At 38.7% G+C, this 13,307-nt stretch overlaps 1 protein-coding gene across 1 annotated transcript in view; it reads left to right on the forward strand.

The window, feature by feature from the left end:
- Positions 1-4,459: 4,459 nt before the first annotated feature.
- LOC307108019 (TRPM8 channel-associated factor 1) overlaps positions 4,460-13,307 on the forward strand; it is a gene marked incomplete at its 3' end in the record, with an annotated part of 46,581 nt that continues 37,733 nt past the window's right edge. The window contains exon 1 of the mRNA XM_079785701.1: positions 4,460-4,598. The remainder of the gene's footprint in view (positions 4,599-13,307) is intronic.

The following is a 13,307-nucleotide window of genomic DNA, read 5'->3' on the forward strand; positions in this document are numbered from 1 at the left end:
GATAAAGGAGGAAAAATCATACAGTGGGGTAAAGACAGTCTATTCAATAAATAGTGTTAGGAAAATTAGACAAATAATGCAAAAAATGCAATTGGACTACCTTCTTACACCCTATACAAGAATTAACTTAAGATAGATTAAATACTTAAATTTAAGACTTTAAACCACACCCATGACTAGTTCTTTTCATTCCTAGAAGGCAGCTCCGCTTTTTAGATTGTACTTTTTAACTTATTGTAATGGGGAGGGGACATCCTACTTTTCCTTTATGCTTCTTTACCCAATAGCCCTTAGTGATCATTTTCAAGAACATAGAAACTGGTAACTTCCAGCTGTGCAAAATGTCTCTGATAGCACTTCAGTGAGAAAGAAAGAAAAAGAAAAAAAAAGCACATTTTAACAAAACTAAAAAAAAAAAAAGTTAAAAGATTTTACAATTTCTTTTCACTCAACTCTATGAATTTCCCAAGCCTTTGAGCCCCACAAGCTATATCTTAAATCTCATTGAATCAGCCTCCACAGCAACTCCAGCCCCTCAGGCCCTCCAGTGAAGCCCAAAAGGAAGAAAGATTTCTATGGACAATAATTCTCCTTTTCACTCTCTTTTCCTACTTCTTAAACTTCCAAACTTTATCTTCTCATCACTTCTCTAAAGAGAAACAGTAGCACAAACTAGGGAGTTTTACCTCTAAGACTTTCTGGAACATGGCATCAGGATGAGGGGGCAGATGGACAGACAGTTCCCGGGGTGGGGCAGGGAGTGAGGCAGTCATAAAGGTGCATGTGGTTGGAATGGCAGGTCTTTGTGTACGTGTGAAACATAGGTGGGTATATGAGTTAGAGATTGGTCCCAAAGGTGGCAAAACTTTTCTTGGTGATCATCTGTTTTTGTTTTACTCCATTAATGTTACTCTCGTGCCTTACTTCCCATCTCTGAATTTTACAATCCTGATATATTCCTTTTTATTTTTCTGGATATCCGCATGACACTAGGAATTAATGACAGAGCACAGGCAGAAGTCCCCAAGTTTTCTGATACACAAGCCAGGGAGCTGAGCACACTCACCCACTGGTTATACAAGCGGGGTGACAGGAGATGGGGACCTACCACCTAGCACTCATACACACGGCCCCAGACCTGGGTGCAGGCTCCACTCAAGATGGCAGGCGTGGGCACACTTTTCCTCTCCTGTCTACCTTTGTTATCCCACCTTCCCCTCACTCTCCCATCAAGTCCTGCTCCTCTTGAAAATTAAAATTTCATTTTATATTTAATTTCCCAACAATCTGACATATCAAATGAATAGTCCAATGAAAATTCCAAATGAATAACCCAGGGGGCTGTATTAGTCGAGGTTCTCCAGAGAAAAGAACCAATAAGGTAGGTAGATAGATGGATAGACAGACAGACATTTATTATAACGAATTGGATCACCCAATTATGGAAGCTGGAAAGTCTCAAACCCTACAGGGTATGAAAATCAATAAAGAAAGCTTCATTTAACATGGGTTACGGAAGCTCTGAATGGGGAATTCTGGCGTTACTGCTCACCCACCTCACAGACTCCTCTGACAGGAAGAAGCTTACTTTACTACTCCAGCAACAGGAAGGAAGGTTTTTCTCCTTGCCCAGCAACAGGCCCAGCCAATGAGAAACTGCCATGACTCAACCAATGGGAAGCCACTACACCTCTACTTCCTGTTTTCCTCCAATACATGTTTTATTAATAACAGATCCTGATAACGCTCCCTTTTTCTTAACAAAGTAACTTTCCAGTCCTCTGTTCTTCTGGACTTGCCTATGGTTTGCATAGCTTGCATGTCCTGAATTGCAATTCCTTTGTCATTCCCTAATAAACCCATTTTGCTGGTAAAATAACTAGCTGGGTTTTGTTTGTTTGTTTGTTTGTTTTTAGGGCTGAAAAGGTGAGTTAGCAAGCTGGATACTCAGGAGAGCTGATGGTATAAACCCATTCTGAAGGCCAACAGGCTAAAGACTGAGGAAGAACTGAAGGCAATGTCCTAGTTCAATGTCCCAGTTCAAAGCTGATCCTTTGGGTCTCTTACTGACCCAGAGGATCAGCTTTTTTGTTCACAGGCACAACCACTGCTTTTCTCCCTTACCTCCTTTACTTTCAAAATCTGCAATGGTTTGTCCTTCACTTACTTCCCTGCCAAAGTCTAATCTTCTCAGAACCCACCTGCAAGGCCTGGCCTGAGATTGGAGGGCAGACATGGGGGTATATTTTTCAGAGATTTCTAGAATGAGCAACCCAGCCTCCCAGGCACAGAGGGGTAGTTTCTGACTACAATTCATTTGAGGGTGAAAGGCAAAGCCAGTATCTGGGCATGTTTGTGCAGTTGCGTGGGGTATCTCAGGGAACCTGTGGAAGCACATGGGGGTTTAGGGATTGCAGATTGAGTGTTCCTAAAAAACTGGGGATCCTTGGCATTGAGCTTTTTCTCCTTCTCATTCTCTCTGCCAAGACAGCTGCAGTTCTCTCCTGCTATATCCCTCCTCCTCTCAGAAACTGACAGTGAGCAAGGACACATGCCTGCCTGCTCCCACTCTCTGCTAGACAAACCCCCAGAGCCTACCATTTTTAGTTGGTGGTGTTTCTCTGTGTATTTGGTCACAGTTTAGAGCTAAAACATATCGTCCAATCTCTTCATTTATTTAAAAAAGGTATCTTGAAATGCAGGCAGCAGAAAGTGTTAGCACAGGTAGAGATGAGCATGACCTTGACATTCAGAGGCCCACTTAAGGCTCCAGTGCTTTCAGTACAAAATCCATGAAGCCAAAATGCTGCTAGTCCTCTAGACTTTGCTCCGTGTGTGTGTGTGTGTGTGTGTGTGTGTGTGTGTGTGTGTGTGTGTGTTAGGGGCTGGAAGGAGACAGAGCCAATAAAGACTGCCACCTCATCCACCCTGCAAGCGCACACAGACTACAGACCCCAGCCAGCAAATCACTGCCGATGGGGCCAGGCTGTTTTGCTCAGTTTTTCTTCCCCAGATGCTGCCTCTCACCCTAGGCCCCTCACCCCTCCTCCTCTGATGTCATTGATAGGCTCTTTGTGGACTGGCTCTGGAACTAGCCAAGAAAGTTTAGCCTGGGTGAGGGCCTGGAGAGGAAAGAGGAGAGAGTGAAGCCCACGCAGACTGGGAACTTAGTGCTGACAGCCTCTGAGAGTTTAGAATGTCTTTTCTCGCATATTGGCTCATGTATTTCAACAACTCTGAAAAGCATCTGCAGTAAGAGGACAACACAAGTGTTCTGTTGATCAGGTGTTCCATTTGCTACACTTTCTAGCTGTAAAGAACTAAATTATCTGGGGGATGGAGATGAACAATGCAGAGGACAGAAGATGGAACAGAAAAACCTAATGGAAATGATAAAAGGGAAAGTGGGATTTAGAATTGAGGGAGGCCTATTGGATCCAGGACAGAAAGGTAACCAACAGGTCAAACTTGCCAGAAATAACTGAAAGAGGAGAAGCAGAGAAAGAGACACGACAACAGAAGCAGAGGGCCACGTGATGAGATTGCTGGCTTTGATGATTGATGAAATTGTTGGCCTGAAGCAAGGTCCCAAGACAAAGAATTTGGGCAGCCTCTAGAAGCTGGAAAAGGCAAGGAAATCTATTCTTCCCTACAACCTTCAGAATGAACATAGCCCTGCCTGCACCTTGATGTTAGCCAGTGAGATGCTGGCTGGACTTCTGACCTACAGAACTGTATGATAACAAAGATAATAAATGTGTTGTTTCAAGCCACTAAGTTTGTGGTCATTTGTTACAACAGTCATAAGAAACACTTGCACTGCCCAGATGGTAAGTAAAGGATGTCACAGTGGCTTCAAAGTCCAAGCTTTTACCAGCCATACCTTTTCTCTCCCTCTTGTCCAATCTGTCACCTATTTATTGGTTGGTATAAATTTAACCCCTTCCTGTTTTATTTAATCCATAAAACAATACATATGATATCTTTAAAACAATTCAGTGGTTATGAAGTATCAATAGTCAATTCTTCACTCTTAGCCTTGCCCTTATATAAGCAATGCATGATCTTTTTATTAAGACTGTAATCATATGCTTCATTTTAATACAATTTGATTCTTTTCATTAAAAATCTATCTGGAACCCACAGATTTTTAATTTGTCCTTGGCAATAATTGTGTATTATATAAATATAGTATTATTATTATTATTATTATTATTATTATTATTTAGCAACCGCTCACTTGTTCATAAATAGTCTCACGGATTTATTTGTCTTGCTGCACTCTCAGGGCAGGCGCCAGTGTCTCCATCCTGGATTTGGGGCCCCATCTTGGAGCTGAAATTGACACAAAGCCAGCCCTCTGCAGTCCGAAGGTATCCGGCCAGGCTCCGCCCCCGCCCTGGAGGCCGCCAATCAGTTCCCAGAACGACCCCCCTCCTCGCCCTCTTTCCCCCCCGCCCAACATTCCACCTCCCAGGCCTTGTCCGCTGCTCAATCCTTTCTCTGCTGAGCTCTTTTCCTTGGGAACTGCCGCTGCCCTCTCTTAGCCAGACTTCTCTACCCCCTACCCCGCGCTGCAGGGTCCAGCGGGACAAACGGTGAGTGGGGGTCAGAGATAAATTATGGACCAGGAGAGGCCTGGAGGTGTCTGTCACAGGCCACCCCGAGCGCAGGTGGTCGGCGGGAGAAGAGAGATGTGAAAGCCCTGGGAGGCTATCTGTGTGCTTGTGGGGGTCAGGGGAGTTAGTGGGGCCTCTGCATGTCCCAGATGGGAGGGTGGCAGAGGTGTTCCACGCAGGATTCCTCGCTGTTATCTCTGGGATCCTTCTCTGGTGTCTCTCTGTAGCTCGGCCTCTATTTCCTTCTGGCCACATCGTTATTCACCCTTGCTCATCTGGAGGCGTTGACCCACTATTTTCTTGTGCTCCACAGGAGCCTTGTGATTTGAGCTAAAAAGAACCATGGATTGAGGCGATGTCACCTCCTGTGGCTTGTTCTTGAATTATTAGAGTATAGCCTGCCTCTTCATAATCCCCCTTCCCCCAAGGTTAAAGTCCTCACCTATCCCAGGACTGTATGTGGGGCCCCAGAGTGTTGTGGTGGGGGAGGGAAGTGCAAGGTAAGGAGGGCTGGTGGTGAGAGTGGGTGCAGGGAATCTTGTTGAATATTTAGTCTGGAATGCATTTGGCCTTCAGGTAAGTGCTGAATTATACAGTTACCAGATAAACAGCCCCTGAGCTGGCCTCTGAGTTGACTCAACCTGCAATGGAGGGAGAAGTCCTTAAAGGAGGGAGAAAATGATTTACCAATGGGACAGTCATGGAAACTATTGGAAGAAATGCAGATTTAACTAGACACAAAGGACAGAATATCTGTCTAGCTGACCATCCATCCTTTTATACTCCAAACTATTTACTTGTCAATTGATTTCATTTCAATACAGTAGTCCCTATCTTCCATTCTGCGGTTTCGATTACCTGTGGTCAAACCAGGATCTGAACAGAAAACCACGATCTATTAAATAGAAAATTCCAGAAATAAACAATTTTAAATTGCATACTGTTCTGAGTATCATGATGAAATTTGTCACTATCTCTAGCCTTCTCAACCGAGATGCCTTGATCAAAACATCACTGTCAGGTATCATGGTACTTGTATTCAAGTCACCCTTATTTTACACATCAATTCTTTGCAATATGGGCCTCTGTATAAGAACTTGCTTTCTCCTCTTCACCCCCCACCCCCGAGTAAAGGCAGAGAGAGAACATGAAAGCCAGATTCTTTTGTAACCTAATCTCAAAAGTGACATCCCATCAGTTTGCTATCTGTTCATTATAAGTGAATCACTAGTTTCAGTTCACACTCAAGGGGTGAGGGTTATACAGGAGCATAAATACTCAGAGCAGGGTTTACTGGGGGCCATATTAAAGGCTGCCTACTACAGGGCATATTAACAAGTAATGTCTTCTAACATTCTCTTACATGACTTCTGGTTCACATGGGCAGGAGTTTCCCTGGAGTCTACACCAAGGCATTGAATTACTGAGTTATAAGATTTGTGTATGTTCAACATTATTAGGTTATTTCCAAGCTGTTTTCAAATGTTGAGCCGGTCTGCATCCCTTTCAGCAATAGATGAGAGTCCCTGTTGTTCTACATACTTGTCATAACTTGGTATTATGAAATATCATTTTTAGCCAGTCTGGCAGGAGTGAAATAGCATTCCCTTGTGATTTCCATTAGCATATCTCTGATAAGTAATGAAGTTGACCATCTTTCCATACATATGTTGATAAGCTGTGGTGCTTTCTCTCTGTGATAATTCTGGGCTTTGTGTATGTTTTCTCATTTTCATATTGGGTTGTTTGTCTTCTTATTGAGTCATTGGAATATTTCCTTTTAGTATATGTGCTGCCCAAGCAAGCACTGGAATGCTTTCATTATATAAACTGAATGCTAATTAATCCTTTGTAAGCAATATATGCTGGAAATATCTGCTTTAAATTTGGTGCTTAGCTTTTCTTTCTCTGTAAGTCTGTCTCTCTCAATGAACTAAGTTTTGAATTTTTATTTTAAGTGTCCAGTACTTTCTTTATAATTTTTCTTGAGAAAAATAATTTCTCAAGATAGTAAATTAATTTTACTATATTTTCCTCTAAAAGATTTTATAATTTTGCATTTGGCAATTAGTCTTATTACACCTGGAAATTGTTATATTTTCTATTCCATATGGGTAATTAATTGTCCCATCACCAGTGAGTGATCAGCATGAATCAAGTTTTTCATATATGCATGAATTTTTTTAAAAAAATATATTTTATTGATTTTTTACAGAGAGGAAGAGAGAGGGATAGAGAGCTAGAAACATCGATGAGAGAGAAACATTGATCAGCTGCCTCCTGCACACCCCCCACTGGGGATGTGCCTGCAACCAAGGTACATGCCCTTGACCAGAATCGAACCCGGGACCTTTGAGTCCGCAGGCCGACGCTCTATCCACTGAGCCAAACCGGTTTCGGCCATATATGCATGAATTTGTTTTAAGCTCCTTACTCTCTTTCATTATCTATTTGTTTAACTGCACCAACACTAAAATTAGTTTTAACAACTATAGTTTTGTAATTCTTGAAAGATTCTCCCACCTCTTCCTGGCTTTTTAACAATTCTTGGATCTTTGATCCTCCATATAATTATTTAAATAAGAAAACAAGAAACAAGCAAAGAGACAAACCTGCTAGAATTAATTCTATATATCAATTTGAGGAGAAATGGCCTCTTTAAGATGTTGAATCTTTCCACCTATGAACTTGGTATATACTGCTATTTATTTATCTCACCTTTAATGTATTTTAAGGCTTTGTAATATTTTTCATTGCTTTTTCTCATTTTTGTTAAACTTATTTATACATACATTATTTTTATTGCTATTGTAAATTATTTATTTTATAAAAATTATATTTTGTACCTTATTATTGCTGGTGTGTAGAAACCTAATTGCTTTTATATATTGACTAGTGTCCCGGTGCACAGATTTGTGAACATTGAAAGGAAATTAATTAGAAGAAATATTTTAATATTGCTATTCACCCTTTTGCTATAATAGAAGTATCAACCAAATTCACGATCGACAATGACAGATCAAAACACACGTGTACGATTGGCGCCAGCAAGAGCTTTATATGTATCACACATGTTCGAGTCAACTTAACCTTTTGTATATAGAGAATAAACTTGCTTAATTAGACCTGCTTTCTGATGTAGCTAAACTTTTTCCAGCCCAGTGAAGCACCCTAACTTCTCTTTCAGGTAATTGTCAGCAACAAAGCAGTAAATATCAACACAAAGATTATTATTGTAGATCACGCAGGGAGAACAAAGGGTAAAATATTTAATTGTAGCAGTGTTTGACTATATTCTGTGCAGTGAGAAAACCTGAAGTCATTTTCAAGTTCCACCATTTCTTACTTCTTTTCAGTTGGGTCAAGTTTCTAAACTTTCTAAATCTCCATTTTCTGGCTAATGAAAAAAAAAAAAAAGGATTCTACAGAGTCTCCTATCTACCTACTCCAGGACTTCTGTGAGGATCAAATGAGATGAGGCACTTGTAAACACTTCACAGACATTTGGTTAAACTGTAAAATGTTTGCACCTGGCTATAAAGCAAGTCGGGTTCTTGGGCTGAAGAAACTCCAAGGAGGCTAGTCGCTAGGGAGAGGAAGCCAGGCATTGCTACATGACATCATTACCCGACACCCACAGCGACTGTTTCCAGGTTGGGCTGGGCTGCGTTGGCTGTGATTTGATGGCATGTCACTTCGGGGTGGTGATGGGGCCTGTGTCCCACTTGGGGGAAGCTGAGTGTTGGTTTGTTGGCGCCAGGTCCATAGTGCCATTTATTTTTAAATGGCCAGTGTGCATCATGGCAGCTCCTGTGTTGAGCATCTGCCCCCTGGTGGTCAGTGCACATCATAGCTACCGGTTGGACGGATGGACAGTTAGCCTTTTATATGTATACATTATATGTCAAACTTGATAAACTCCATTAATAATTCTAAAATTACCTATAGAGTCTTTCAGATTTGCTACACAAGTGGTCATATAATCTAAAAGTAATGATAGTTTATTTCTTCCTTTCCAATCTTTGTAACTTTTTTTTTCTTTTATTGTCTTAGTGCATTGGCTAGTACAATCCAATATAATGTTGAACAAAATAGGGACAGGCATCTTGTTTTATGCATAATAAAGATTTCACCATATCAACTTTAAATATTGCATTCTATATGGTTATTTTGTAACTGGATCATGTCCAGAAATTTTATTGCCTAGACCAATGTCAAGAAATTTTTCCCTATATTTTCTTCTAGTAGGTTTACAGTTTCAGGTCAAATGTTTAAGTCTTTAATGAATTTGAGTTAATTTTCATATGGTGAAGTAAGAGTCCAATTTCATTTTTCTTCATGTGGGTATTTAGTTATTCCAACACCATTTATTGAAGAAACTATCCTTTCCCCAATGTGTGCTCTTTGCACCTTTGTTAAAGATCAGCTGAATATGAATGTGTGGGTTTAGTTAGGGGCTCTCTTCTGTTCCACTGCTCTATAAAACTGGTTTTTATGCAAGTACCATACTGTTTTGATTACTATAGCTTTGTAGTATTGAAATCAGGCACTGTGATGCCTCAATTATTCTTACTTAAGTTTTCCTAGGCTATTTGAGCTCTTTTGTGGTTCCATATGAATTTTAGGATTTAAAAAAAATACATTTTATTGATTTTTTACAGAGAGGAAGGGAGAGGGATAGAGAGTTAGAAACATCTATCAGCTGCCTCCTGCACACTCCCCACTGGGGATGTGCCCGCAACCAAGGTACATGCCCCTGACTGGAATCGAATCTGGGACCCTTCAGTCCACAGGCGGATGCTCTATCCACTGAGCCAAACCGGTTAGGGCAGGATTTTTTTTTTTTTAATTTATGGGGATAATGCCATTGGAGTTTTGATAGGGTTTGCATTGATCTGCAGGTAGTTTTGGCTAGTATAGACACTTTAACATTATTAATTCAAAAAATCTATGAACATAGAATATTCTTTATTTATTTGTGTCTTCAGTTTCTTTCATCATTGTTTTATAGTTTTCAGTGTAAATCTTTTACCTCCTTGGTTAAATTGGTTTCTAACTATTCCATTATAAATAGGATTATTTTCTTAATTTTCCTTTTAAATATTTTGTCTTTGATGTATGGAAATCCAACTGATTTTTTATATTAATTTTGTATTCTGCAACCATATTGAATTTGCTCATTAGTTCTTACAGGTTTTTTGGTAGAGTCTTTAGGGTTTTCAATATACATGATCATGTCATCTGCAAACAGAGATGATTTAACTTCTTCCTTTCCATATGGATGCTTTTTACTTATTTTTCTTACCCAATTGCTCAGGGTAAAACTTCCATTACAATGTTGAAAAGTAGTAGTAAGAGTGGGACTTCTTGTTTTGTCCCTGATCTTTAAGGAAAAGCTTTCAGCTTTTCACCTTTGAGTATGATGTTAACTGTGGGCTTGTAATATATGGCCTTTATTATATTGAGGTACATTTCTTGTATGTCCAATTTATTGAGAGTTTTTGTCATAAACAAATGTATTTTGTCAAATTCTTTTTCTGTATCTACTGAAATGATTACTATACGATTTTATCCTTCATTCTGTTTATGTAGTATGCACATTTGTTGATTTGCAGATGTTGAACCTTCCTTGCATTTCTGGAATAAATCCCACTTGATTGTGATCTATGGTTCTTTTAGTGTACTGTTGAATTCAGTTTGGTAATATTTGTGGAGGATTTTTACTTCTATGTTCATCAGGGATGTTGGCCTATAATTTTTTTCTTGTAATGTCCTTTGTTTGTCTTTGGTATCAGGATAAGGCTAAGGCTCAAACAATGCAATAACTTTAAAAATAGTTTATCTTTATTAACCCTCATCTTGCAGCTGTGCTGTTATATATTTATTTTATTTTTGTATGATTTTATATCTCACAAGCTATTATATTTATTTAAACAGTTAATTTTAACACATTTGCCCATGTATTTACTCTTTCCAGTATTCTCTATTCTTTCATATAGTTTTTGGCTCCTATCTGGGATAACTTTCCTAAATCCCAAGGAACTCCTTTTTGTAGGTCTTATACTATATTGCCTACCAATTCTTTCAGCTTCTGTTTATCTAAATTGTCTTTATTGTGCCTTTATTTTTGCTGTGCATAGAATTTTAGGTTGTTGGATTTTATCTTTTTTTTTTTAATTCCATTGTGTTTTAGTTCCATCATTTCTTTTGAAAAGCCAACTCTATTATTGTTCATTGGAAAGGAAAATATCCTTTATGTCTGGCTGGTTTTCAATTTCCTCTCTCAATTTGGTTTTTAGCAGTTTGACTATGACGTAGCTATAATTTTCTTTGTGTTTATTCTACTTAGAGAATGTAGAGTTTTTTCCATTTGAGTTTTGATTTTTTTTATCCCTTCTAGGACTCTAATTACACATAATTCATAACTTTTTACCATATCTCATATTTCTATTATGCCCTTTTTATATCATTCCATCTCTTTGTGCATCGTCCTTTCTTCCTGTGTTATTTTTGGATAAATTTTATTAAACTTTGTTACCGTTCACCAATTCTCTGGTCATTTGTATCTAATATGCTATTAAAGCCAACTATAGAATTCCTGATTTCAATTATTATTTTTTTATTTTTAAAGTTTCCATTTTACTCTTTTCTGAGTTTTAAATCTATACTGAAGTTCTCCAGCTTTTTTTCTGTTATATGTGAACATATTATTCACAGTAATAGAAAGTTAGTTCCTGTCTAAGAATCACCTGTGAGTCTGTTTCTATTATCTGTTGTTTTCCTGAGTTCTTGACAATTGATCCTAATTTTTAGTCTCCCTCTAAATTTTCAGTTGGATGCAGTATGTCATGAATAAAAATTATAAAGTTATGGTTGATATTATTTTTCAAACAGAATTTTTTCAGGGGTAGGGGCAAGATAAAGTACCAGTAGATTAATTTCACACTATCAAGGGCTAGTTTTACACTTTCTTAGAACTGGTCCACTTTAGTTTTTTCCTTTATCCAAGAGCATAGTCCTTATTCCTAAGGTGTCATTCTTATTCATATGCTGTGGAATTTCTCATATCTCAACTGAAAGCACAGTGTGTTGATAAGAATCATTTACTTCGGTGGAAGTTGACCTTCACTGCTTTATTCCCAGAACAGTGCAACTACTGAAATGACTGTTCAATTGTTTTAGCATTTTACCCACTCTTTTCTGCAATTGGGGCAGAGGGTAGGGAGTAAGAGGTTGAGGGGAGGGCCTCCTTGTGCATACCTAGCTTTGGAGTCAGCCAGTGATTTAAGAGGAATGTATAGATTTTTAGATTCACTTCTCTGAGATTTCTTCTTCTGTAAAGTTTTGTGCTTTGAGTTCCAGTGGTTTGGTAATCTGAAGGCAGGCAGACTCCACTTGGCCTCAGTTACCCTGCAGTGTGAACTGGAAAATGCCCGAAAGGAAAAAGCCACAGTGAATGTGGAGCTCATGTTCTATTTTCCTTCCCTCAAGATCAGAACTTTTCAAATCCTATTTGTTTTGTTTGTCTTCAGAATCTTCCATTGTTTCCTATATTTTGTTAAACTTTTATTGCTATTTTCAGCAGGAGGGTTTTTCCAAACAAGGTATTATTCTCTCAGTGTCAGCATTGGAGGTCTCTCACTGTTTTATCTCACATCTCAGATTATCAAAGATTATTTTATTTCTTCTTGAGCTATATCCTTTAGAATTTCTTCAAAATAGACCTTTCATAATAACACTTCAGTATTTGTTGGCCTGAAAATAAAATTTTAAGAATCTTGCAATAGAAGACAGTGCCAGGGTGCCCTATCAGTGAGAAAGCAGGACGGATAGCACTTGGTTTTAGACTATATGGCTGGTGCTGCTTTGAACACTGTAGTACATGTCTTTTGGTGGCATGTGTGTGCATTTCTATTGGGTATATAAATAAGAGTGAATACCATGTTTGTTTGTTTTTCAAAATGATTTTTGTAACATTTTAAAAATATGAAATGTATAAAGAAAAAAATTACTGGTCTACCCTCCCCACTTCCTGAGGTCACTAAATATGTTCTTATTTTTCCTGTTAGGTAGACATAAACATAAAAAACACAATCATCCCTGGCCTGTGTGGCTCAGTTGGATGGGCATTGTCCCGTGCATCAAAAGGTTGCCAGTTTGATTCCCCACCAGGGCATGTGCCGGGGGTAGCAGACTCGATCCCCAGGAGGGGGAGTGGATTGATGTTTCACTCTCACATCCATTTTTCTCTCTCCCTCTCCCTCTCCCCTTCTCTCTCTCTCTCTCAAAAAAAAATCAATTAAACAAATAAAATCATAGTTTTTCACTGAAAATATAGATTGAAAGCATTCCTCAAGTTCATCCTTTTTAAGAACCACATAATATTTTGTAGTATGATTTTTAATGAAGTGTTCATTTATTCCTATGTTGCTGAGTATTTATACAAATTAATATTTTAAAAGTTATTTCAATACTTTAAAGATTTCATGGTAGTCTCTATTACTCAGGACAGAAACTGGAAAGGAAAACAGAAACTCTAGAAGAATGAATGATATAGGATTTAAAATTGAGTTATTAATGTTAAGTTTGAAACAGAGAAAGAGAGGAAAGAACGCACTGAAATTTGGGGAGATATAGAAAGAAAAGGTTTAAGGGAGGAAATTAAAGGAGCACAAAGAAGAGGAGGAA

This window comes from Cnephaeus nilssonii (genome assembly GCF_951640355.1).
Source record: "Cnephaeus nilssonii genome assembly, chromosome: 12".
In the NCBI taxonomy this organism is placed as follows: Eukaryota; Metazoa; Chordata; class Mammalia; order Chiroptera; family Vespertilionidae; genus Cnephaeus; species Cnephaeus nilssonii.